The sequence below is a fragment of the Mirounga leonina genome, unplaced genomic scaffold (assembly GCF_011800145.1).
Source record: "Mirounga leonina isolate KUSES-001 unplaced genomic scaffold, KU_Mleo_1.0 Mir_127, whole genome shotgun sequence".
NCBI lineage: Eukaryota > Metazoa > Chordata > Mammalia > Carnivora > Phocidae > Mirounga > Mirounga leonina.
This window is the reverse complement of record NW_023270316.1, coordinates 41,748,617-41,760,701: the sequence shown is the minus strand read 5'-3', so window position 1 is coordinate 41,760,701 and position 12,085 is coordinate 41,748,617.

The following is a 12,085-nucleotide window of genomic DNA, read 5'->3' as shown; positions in this document are numbered from 1 at the left end:
GGGATAAATGTTACAAAAAGGTTATATTCTCATAGTGTAAGTATTTGACAGTTTTTAATGTCCAGATCACAAATTAAAACAATATTACTTCATATTCATAAAAATTCAACATATCTAAATATAAAGGCATATATATAGGAAGGGATGAAAATCCTTCCCACACATTGCTAATGTCATTTTTTAAGTACAGTAAGGAATTTCTTTTCCAAGGATAGGAAGGGATTGTTACTCAAATGAGAAGGTGGTCAGGTACTGTCTCAGGGAATTAGAGGGCTCACACAAAGAAACAGAAAAACTGAGGGATTGAGGGGAAAGACGTAGTTATGACAATCTCCCATCTCTTCAGCTTCTATGCTGGATATTTACAAGCACAATTATTATTTTATTCTCAGAGATAATAAAATCTGAGAGAAAGATCTTTAAACAACAATTTAAGAGAAACTGAGAGATGGAAATTTCCACAAAGTCATTGAAATGTTAGGGCTGGGAAGGGTACACTAGTCTGTCTGGCCTCCATCCCTGGTTCTTAGCAACCTACACTGCCTCCCTTACCACCTGGACCCCAATGTGATGAGCACATTTGTATTCACAGCAAGAGTTTGATTTTTAATGGAATTATAATTTATATTCAATAAATGTACACATTTTAAGTTTGCTAATTTGATAATTTTGACCATGGTAAATTGCCATGTGACCACTACCCAAAACAATATAAACTTCCCATCATCACCAACATTTTCCTCATGAAGTTTTCTAGTCATTCTTTCCCCCACCCTTGGCAGCAAACATTTTCTATCCCCATAAATTGTTTTTGCCTCTTTGGGATGTCAAATAAATGGAACTGTACAGGGTCTCCTTCACTATCTGCCATCTTTCACTCAATACTATGTCTTTTTGAGACTCAGTCAAATTACTCTACATACCAGTTGTTTGTACCTTTTTATTGCTGTGACTAATACTTTTATAACTACACTACCATGTGTTTATCCATTCTCTTAGTGATTGGTATTTGGAATTTTGCCAGCTTTGAGCTTGGAAATAAGCCTTTTTGCATGTTTTGTACAAGGTACAATCTACAGTTGATCTACAATCAACTGAAGTAATAAAGTAGAGGAAGACATACAATACAAACATCAATCAAATGAAAGCTGGAGTAACTATATTTCAGACAAAGGAGACCTCAGATAAAGGAGGATTTTCAGGAATAAAGAAGGATATTACATAATGTAAAGGTGTCAATTCTCCAAAAGATGTAAGGATCATTTTTGTATATATCTAACAAGAGAGTTTCAGGTGATACTTAAAGCAAAAACAGGTGTGTCTTAAAGGAGAAATAGACAAATCGACAATAAGAGAGTTCCACTTCCCTCTTAGTAGTTAACCTGAACACAACTATCAACTAACTGGACCTAATTGGTATTTTAGGAAGGTCTACTCTACAAGAACAGAATACACATTCTTTTCAAATGCACATAGGATTTCACCAATACCAATCATATTCTGAGCCATAGAACAAACTTTGACAAATTCAAAATAAAAATGATACAGATGCTATGGTCTGAATGTGTCCACCCAAAATTCACATTTTGGAACCCCAGTGCCAAAGGGATGATGTTAGGAGGTGGGGCCTTTGGAGGCCTTTGCCAAGAAGATTGACTGGGAAATGACAAGCGTGTGTTGGTAGAGGTAGGCTTAAAATTGAGAAAGGGTGTGTGTGTAAGATTAGAAGGACAATGCTGAGAATGGCTGAAAATACAAAATGGAAATACTCTTTCAAATATACCAACATGCATGAGGAAAAAATCTGACAAGATGAAATATAGAATATGGGTTTTACAATACAGCACTTAAGTGTCAGAGCCTTTATATTTTAATATTCACAAGAACCTTATGAGCTAAATATCATTATTAATATATTAATTTGAAATTGGGAATGGCAATATCTTTAAGCAAATCTCCAACAAAGTAATTAGGAATCTAGAATTTAAAGCCAAGTCGTTCTGATTCGGAACACTGAATTCTTAAATACTATGTTTTTACCATCTTCTAAAACAGTATATACCTTCCAGATTCATTGTGTTGATTCAGATAAGTAAAGATGTAGGTAACAGATGGATGATGATATAAATAATTTGTTAACATGGTAGTAAAAATATGTAAGAAGTCTTAAACAATTGTCCAAATTTTTCCCTTCACTGACAACTAAGTTCACATTTTATGAATGAAAGAAAAGTGCTGGAATTAGGTGCTTTGGCAATGTGATAAGGAATTGGAATGGTTACTGATAGTAAAGAGAATAATAGCTATTTCAGTATCCATTTTAAGATTATAAGGCAGAGTTGAAGATCCAGAGGAATTTGGAAGCCATTCATCAAACTTCTGATAAACCTAAATTCTAAGAGAATTACTTAAATCTGACTCTTCCTTAAACATGGTATTAAAATTAGATTTTGAAAGTGTTTCTCTTCACATAGGCTTAGTTAGAATTACTCTTAAAGAGTGCTTGAAAGAAAGGTTGACATGTGACTTTGACCTTGAATTTTTCAAGAAAACAGCCCACTTAGGGTCTAAGATTGTTGGAGTGCTGAGGTTTATTGACTTCTGAATAACATTACTATTTTACATTGCTTATAAAGCTTCTCTCAAACATTTAACGTTCTAATTTGGTTCATGTTTATGTGCAAATTTAGAATAAGTTTTAAGATCTTCAGGGAAAAACATGTTTCTTGCCATTTCATCACAATGACTATAAAATTCTCTAGCATTTACTAGATATTCAGTTGTTGTATATTGAAATAATGAAAACATGTCCAAGGATAAAAGGCTTTTGAGTTTTTGAAGTATCAATAAGATAAACGGGGCACCTGGGTGGCTCAGATGGTTAAGCTTCTGCCTTCGGCTCAGGTCATGACCCCAGGGTCCTGGGATCGAGCCCCACATCGGGCTCCTGGCTCAGCAGGGAGCCTGCTTCTTCCTCTCCCTCTGCCTCTCTCCTTGCTCATGCTCTCTCTCTCTCTGTATCTCTGTGTCTCAAAATGAATAAATAAAATCTTGAAAGAAAAAAAAAATAAGATAAACACACTTGATCTCCGAAAAAAAAAAAAAAAATGTTCCTGTAGAGATGATTGTCAGACCTTTTGTAGTTCTTTAGTTTGTACTAGAAGTATTTGCAGGTTAACTTGAATAATCTGCAAATCTACCAGATAATTATCTACTAGGGAATAAGCTATAATATGAGTGGGCAATTAAAAACTGGTAGGGATGAACATTATAGATTACACTATGGCAGAGTAAAAAATGCATAACATTTTTACAGGAAAAAAATTAACAGCTAGAGTTTTTGTGTTGGGACTGTGAATGTAGGAGAAGAGACACTAGTTATTGCCTTCCACAAGTTTAAAAATATATATACTTTAGGTAGATATGTATATGTCTACTCTGTATAATTGGAGTAGCTTTTCCACGTACAGGGATGCTAATTTTTAGAGACCTAAGAGTTATCCTTTCTAAATTGGCTGATAAGATAACAAGAAATTATAGTAATATATAGAAGTGCCACGGGGCGCCTGGGTGGCTCAGTTGGTTAAGCAACTGCCTTCGGCTCAGGTCATGATCCTGGAGTCCCTGGATCGAGTCCCGCATCAGGCTCCCTGCTCAGCGGGGTGTTTGCTTCTCCCTCTGACCCTCCCCCCTCTCATGTGCTCTCTCTCTCATTCTCTCTCTCAAATAAAATCTAAAAAAAAAAGGAAGTCCCAGATTAATAGGACCTCTAATTTTAAAATGTGCACCAAAGCACCTAGGGGTACTTCAGCAAACTCACAGGAGCACAACATGATATTTTAAATGTTCAAGAGAAATGTGTTAACACTCAATACAGTAGAAAAGTACATGAAATATTTGTTCAAAGAAGTTTATAGTTTTCATGTTAGTGCTACAATTGTTTCGATATATCATATCTTTGTTAAGCTGGGTTTTCAGCAACTATTGTGATAAAAAGTGAGTACCATGTGAAAACTAATGTAGAATGAGAAATGAGGGTTTAAGGTTCAATCATATTCCTTATGGTGTCCATTCCCAACAACACAACCCACTAGTAATTGTGGTTATTTAACAATATTTAACAATAAATTTTTTCTCTCTCTCTCTCAAATAAATAAATCTTAAAGGGGGGGGGGTGTGCCTGGGTGGCACAGTTGGTTAAGTGGCTGACTCTTGGTTTTGGCTCAGGTAGCTATCTCAGGGTCGAGGTATGGAGCCCTGCATCAAGGTCCGCGCTGGGCATGGAAGCTGCTTAAGATTCTCTCTCTCTCTTTCTCTCTCCCTCTGCCCCTCCCCCCATGTGTGTGCTCTCTCTCTCTCTCTCTCTCAATTAAATAAATCTTTAAATAAATTCAAGAATATTTTTTTCAAACAGCCACTTAGTTGTTAAAATACAATTATACATTAAGTAGACTGAATGTAATTTCTTAATAAGCAGAACTGTTAGGTATTTCTTTTGGCCTAGGAACATAGTGAAAAAACTACTGAATTACTAAGGTTGTGGTGAGCTGATAAAGTTGGGAAACCTCTACAATAAAAGAAAGTGTTATCATTAATATTAATGTGTGATCTGCTATCTGTAAGGCATGTGGGATTATGGACTTCGGTGGGATGTTTTTTTCATGCTGAAAGTGATATGTAACATTATCCTTGCTCTTAAGTTATAAAATAATAGGGCAAATAGGATATCAACAGAGTTCACACCTCTCAAAATAAGATACTATTGGGCTTTCAGAAAAAATTATTATTTCAACTAATGTATGCTGAAACTAAAAATTACACCTCCTATTCTACCTCAATTATTTTCTTAATACAAGCTACTCTTTGGTCAAGAAGTGTTTGTACTCTTAAGTTTTCCTCAGGTTTTAGCCACTAGATGTATAAACTAAGTGACTTTCTATTTAACTTCTATCATTACATTGAGTACCATGACTTTGCCTATCTAGACCTTAAAGGAGTGTCCACATTTGTGGGATGCTATTGCTCAGTCTTTGAATCCATAGTTTATAATTCTTAGAGAAGCCCCTGAAAATTGGATCATTCTAGTCATGTGATGCTAATGTTAAATGTCTACAACTGACCAAAGTCCAAAGTTCAGTGGTCTTTGCCATGAAGACCATGTACAACTGGGGTTTACGTGTATAAGCAACAGTGGCCATAGTTTTACTTCCACTGTGAGCTTGGCTTCTTTGACTGGCACTGCCATCCCTTGGTGGGTGCTTATTCCAATAAAATAAAATCCTTAATCATCTGTCATATCAAGACCCAGATAAGAGATGACAAATCTGAAAATAATTAAACTTTGTTTGTTCTTTTGCTTCAAATATTAAAATTTTGATCCTGATTGATAATGGAATTCCTTCCCTTCATTTGCAAAGTAGATGATGGGATCATTAGACCACTATTCACCTATTTGGTTTACCTTAATACACTGAAAGTGTGGTGATCTTTTGTTGTGTCAACTTGGCTCTGATACAATGGCCAGATATTCAATTAAACACTAATCTGTGTGTTGCTGTGAAGATTTTTTTTTCACATGTAATTAAAGTCTGTAATCAGTTTCAAATAAGGAAGATTGCTGGCAGCATGTCTTTTGTTAACCATGAAACATCCTGATGAAACCATGTTTTCTGCCTTCTTTGCCCATAGTGTCCACCTTCTTATTCTCTATCTACCCTGTCATCGAAAACTGCAATATAAATATCCTTTTTTTATCCATGATATTCTGTTTCATCCAGGAAGATAGCAGATATAAAGTTTTCATATTAGACTCAGTGGGTGAAAAGGCCAGATTAGAGGAGGTACTAAGGTTGTTCTGTATTTTCATAGACATGAGCTACATGTGTATTCAAAGTCAAAATAATGAGAAAACAGGTTTTAAGCAAAGTTCAGAGAAGGAAAGTAGTAGGGAGAAAAGAGGGCTAGGGACTGAGATGGCACTCTTGTTTTTCTTGAATTAAGACATATTTATCTGATGGAAAATGACACTTGACTTTACCACCCTGAGCAAGACAACTTAGGTTTAAACATCTCCATTAGGCAACACTTCCGAGCTATAGAGCAACCAGTTATGTTGAATAAGTTACAGGGGCCTTTAAGACTCTTAAGAAATGAGTGCTTATACTCTGATTTTTATAAGACCTTTCTGTTGATGTTGAATTCAATCACCTATACTCTGCAATCGTTCAGGCAGTGTTTTTTTCTATTTGTTTTGTTTTCTTTCTTTTATAATAGTTTTTAGAAATGTGAAAGTTGCATTTTCCATTCTAATTTTGACTCATCTAGAATAAATTAATTAATAAAAATATTTTTTAAAAAGATTTTGTTTTTTAAGTAATCTGTACACCCAATATGGGACTCGAACTTACAACCCTGAGATCAAGAGTCACATGCTCTAACAACTGAGCCAGCCAGGCACCCCATTAATAAAAATATCTTTATTCAGTGAAGCTGAGTTAGGCAGAAATTAATTGATTTCCTTTCATTTGTACATGTGGTATGAATTAGATAATGAACAAATTATTCTTCTCTCTTTAATTTAATAACATTTTTATTACTTTGTTTACCATCTTGGAATCTAAAATATTTCTAGTGAGAAGTTGGAACAAGATTATATATTATCAGAATTTTAGAGATTAAATTTATTTTATAATTTACTGGAAAGTGTTCCCTTTCCAGCACATTTTTATGCAGTGATAGATATTGTGTTCATCTTTTTTAGGGGTATAACAGCTTACCAAAATAGGTAAGATTAGGTTGCTTAAACAAGAGAAATTCATTTCCTCACAAGTCTGGAGGCCGGATGGCCAAGATCAAGTTTCCAGCAAAGTTGGTCTCTTGTGAGCCTCTTTTCCTGGCAGATGACAACCTTCTTGCTGTGTACTCACATTGCCTTTCATCTGTACGCGAGCACTTTTGGTATCTCTTCTTATGAGAACACCTGTCCTATTGGATTAGGGCTCCACCCATATGACATCATTTAACCTTTGTTGCCTCCCTAAAGGCCTTGTCTCCAAAAACAGTCACATTGGATGTTAGTGCTGCAGCAGATGGAATGTTTTTGGAGGTAAGCATAATTCTGTGCATTACAGATATACTTTACTGGATTGTTAAATTTTCTTCATGTTTTTCTGAAAAAAAGGATTAAGAAATAGAAATAAACACTCTGAAGATAAAGGAAGTTTATTAATAATGTTCCATTAATTAAAATCTTATTTGCAATACACAGTTTTACATTTAAGATTCATATGATCATTCCCCGACATGGAAACATGAAGTAGCATAGGAAAACTTAAAAGTCCAAACAGATTTTATCTAAAGCAACCAAGCTGCTTTTTCCATTTCTTTCGAGAATAATCTTTTATTTGTATTCAAATTAACATTTTGGTGTTACTGATCTTGAAAGTGTTTGAATAGTTAGGATTTAAGAAATAAAAAGAAATGTTTTCTATTCAGAATTAGATATATATACGTGCATTCATGCATGTGTACTCATGAGTGCACATGCACGTGCCCACACACACACACATGCACACCCTAATTCTTACTTAACATTGTATTAGTAATCTAAACAGTTGGAAGTTTACACATATAATTGGATGAACCAGAAATAGAATGTGTTTTTTCAAAGTCAGGTAATTATGAAAGAGTGCAATATTAGAGCAAACTAGTATGTAAGAGTTATATTGATAAAGCTTAAAGTATAACCTATAGGTAGATGAAGATACTGGACTGAAAATTTCAGACAAAGTGAATATATATATTTAAGAATTGAGACTTAACAGATTCCAGTAACAACCCACACTACAGTATCTTATATTCATTCAAGCAGAGGTAAGTATAAATTTAATTACCTGTCTGAAAATGCCCAGTCTCCAAGTATTAAATAAAAATGTCAAATTGTATTTTTGCCTCAACTGCTTTTAGAAATTTAAGGTACAGATCAAGAGAACACAGGAAAGTCATAGCATATTGATAGAAACATAATTGGGATGTATCGAGAAGTGAATACCTGAGAAAAAGCACCTGTATCTCTCCCCTTCCAGTGCCCCAAACCTCATTGGTTTTGTATATGTGTATGTGTATGTGTGCACATGCATGTAGTAACATATTACATCACTTCAAACCTTTATCAGAAAAGGGACCTAGGAATGCTGACATAATTGATGGAGAGCAAGGTAGCCCAGGAGTTAGGACAAGAAGGATGAATAGCACTGACCATTCTGATGAGAGAATATAGTTGGCCCAGAAACCTCACCTTTGGTTACTGACAAAATACCAAATGCCCAGGTTGAGCTAAGAACAGCCACATGTGGTCAGTGTATCCTATCCACATTCTAGGTTAATATATAACCCCCTTTTTCCTTATCTAAAAACTTAAATTATCCACACAGGGGAAGGGGAAGAATAATCTTGAATTTAATGAGTTGAAAACTCAAATTGACAAGAAGTGATAACTTGAAATGATTAATTCTAAAACTAGAAAATTACTACAAATAGGAAGATTATGTATTATTTTCTGTAACTTAACAGAAGTTAGGACTTGTGTCCCGAGTAAAATGAGTTATAGACAGATAAATTTACATATTCATATATATGTTTTTTAATTGGAATTTTCAACCTGCTACAGAGATGCATTTTTTATTTTTTAGAAAACCGTCGTGAGTGGAGGCATTATTTAAAATCTTGGCCATATGTTACCATATATTATAAGTAAGAAATAACTGGTTGGAGAAGGCTTTTGTGGAAAGATCATTTCCAGTCAATAGGAACCATATTTTTCAAAGGTCTTGCACTTTGAAGGTTCATGTCAAATTGGAACTGATATAAGGCAAATGTGAGAGAGTCTGGGAGGTATGGTAAGAGATGAAATCTCAGAGGTAGGAGGGATGGAGAACCACACAAGACTTTAAATATTTTGGGCTTTATTCTAACAGCCTTTTTTACTTTTAAAATAAAGGTGTGCAAGTGCCATGATTGGATTTTAAAATGATTTTTCTTTGTGTGTGGTGTGTAGAACAATTTAAAGCAGAGTGGGAATTGGTGAGCGAAATCTACTGCAGTAGTCTGGGGGAAAGATAATGATAATTTTGGTTAATGTGGCAACAATGGGGAGTAGATTGCACTAAAATAATTTAATATTTAAGAAGTAAAACAAGATTTGATTTAGAATGGATGATATAGATGAGGAATAATATCTCAAGATATTGTTATTTCAATTTTGCCCAATCTAATGGATAGTGATAGCTTTTACTGAAATAATATTTTTAAAGGTATAATCATGATATTCAAATAAATTTAAAATGGACACATGCCAAAACTTTAACATTATAGCCTGGTTAACTCTATTTTATCAAGAAGATAACAGTTCATTCAAAAGATCATAGCCAAATATAGGCAATCAGCAATGCTGAAATAAATTTGAGTTGTAAAAGTGGCTTCTTTCACAATGGGGGATGGAAATCAATTGACTCTCTGTCAAAGTTTAGTTGCAACTCTATCTACAAGAAAATTGTAGATTGCTATTAGTTATCTACTACTTAAAGAGGTGTCAATAACTTAAAGACAATGCAAGGCAACATGATTTCATAGGATTCCCAGAATTACAGAAAGATAATCTTTTCATAAACACTTCAAGATTTTCTCAATATTTGGGAATAGCTGACAAAGGAACATTGATCAAAATTTCAGTATTTGAACAATGATTTGGACATAACCTTGTGAAGCTACATTAAAGGTATGAGTAATAATTTGGATATATGATTCTGGAAATCATGTGACACTGATTTTACATAGAAGTGGTAATTGAAGTAAGTCATCGCTTCAAGAAGTAGATTAAGAAGAGAGTAGTTTCGGGGCGCCTGGGTGGCTCAGTCGTTAAGCATCTGCCTTCGGCTCAGGTCATGATCCCAGGGTTCTGGGATTGAGCCCCGCATCTGGCTCCCTGCTCTGCGGGAGGCCTGCTTCTCCCTCTCCCACTCCCCCTGCTTGTGTTCCCTCTCTCGCTGTTTCTCTCTCTGTCAAAAATAAATAAAATCTAAAAAAAAAAAAAAAAAAAGAAGAGAGTAGTTTCTCACCCAAGCTTTGAAGAACACTAATATTTTATAACATTGTAGAAAAGTCTGCAAAGGGAAGCGGAAAGAGTGAGGACCAATATCTGTGGTGTTTCATATAGAAAGGCAAAGAAATGAAGGAGGTCTAATCAGCATTGCTGAATGCTACTTTCAAATCTGAGTGCCAAGAAAATCAGAGTATGACTAGAAGTTAGCAAGGAATATGAAGCTGAGTTTTTGTTTTTTTCCATTATCATTTCCATTCTCCTTCTCCTCCCCTTTCTCCTCTTTCTTTTGTTGTTGTTATTATTATTATTAGGTTTTAAGTAAAGGGTTGTGAGAATGTGCAAAAAATATAAGAATATACAGGGAAAGATTGAGAAAATAAGAAAGAAAAATATTTATTAATAATTAAAAAATGCCTGAGAGAGAAGGATGTGAAGGACTCATATGAATAAAGAAACATTTCATCCATTGAAAAGAATATGTGTTAAGTTACTCATGCCACTTGAAGGAGACAATATACTGTTATCTAACAGCACTACCAAAAATTGTACAGCTTTTCAGAGAAAGGAGAAGATGGTAATAAATTTACTTAATTTTATATTTTTGGTAATCAGTGAGCTTTTATTTTATGGTAGGGAGTAAAGTCATTTAAGAGTGAGGTTATAGGAAATGGATGAGTTAGCAGGTATGGGAAAAGAATTAGAGGTTTGAAGAAAGGAAGTGGGGAGGTTGTTCTGAAGAAAAGATTCTCAGTAGCCATACTCAGTTTGGAAGGGAAAAAAAACACTTTATTGATATTATAAAAATCTAATAGAAACAGAAGAAAAGAGAAATCTGCACATAGATGAGGGCAATAGTAAGCAGTAAAGGAGAATAAGACAAAGTTACATCAAATCATGTACTTACAACATCCAACCTCATTAGCTGGGGAAGCGCCATGGAGACAGCCGGGCTGGAGGCTCAATTGAGAGACCTGGGTGGAGCATCCTCCCCTCAGGTGAGACTTCCAAATGACCATCTCCGTAAGGGCCATATTTATAGGGCAAATGACAAGGTCTGAAGTTAACCATGTGTTTGCCTACATGTGCAGTATGGAGCAAGCTGCATTCCTATGTTATCATGTCTTTACTTCTTCAAGGATTCTGGGCCATATGTGCTTGCCTCCGCTCCCAGATTCCATTCTGGGGGCCAGCCCAGCCTGGAGTCAGAGGGGATGCAAGGCAAGATATTTAGCTTTCGTGTCTAGACCAGAAGGGTCAGTTCTGACCTGGAAGCCAGCTAATGTCAACTAACCAGGCTCCCGAGGTCACTCATTGAGCAGCACAAGTTCACACACAACATACAGGTTGAAGTGGTCCATTATGCAGGACAAATCACAGAAACCTCCATCCATACAATGCAGAGTTAGAATTTGAAATATATTTTTTGGGAAATGTAGTTGAATGGCTAGCAAAAAATACAGACTGTTTTTTCAGTTAGAGCTCTAGTTGCTTTGAGTTTTTATGAAACTGATATGCTCTGTTATATGACTTTGTCCCAGAATAGGTAACAGTTGGGTATAGGCACAGACAGAGCAATTACTGGGTCAACCCAGGGTTGGTTTTGGGCTAGATTGGTATAATAAGCAAATAGGATCTAAAGTGTTACTGAAAGTACAGAATGTGAAAACTGGTGTGGACAAGACATGAAGAAAACAGAGGGCTCACTAAAGGTGCTAATTTGTCCTGTCAATGATAGAAAGTTAAAAGAGTGAGTTTAGTTTGGGCCATAATGGGAGTAGAAAAAGAAACGTAAAAAGAGTGAGAGTAGTCAATGAATGAAATATTTGAATTATTGGGTTTTCAATGGAGCATTTATAAATACTGACAATGATCTGGGTGCCTGGGTGGCTCAGTTGGTTAAGCGACTGCCTTCGGCTCAGGTCATGATCCCAGGGTCCTGGGATGGAGTCCCGCATCGGGCTCCCTGCTCTGTGGGGAGCCTACTTC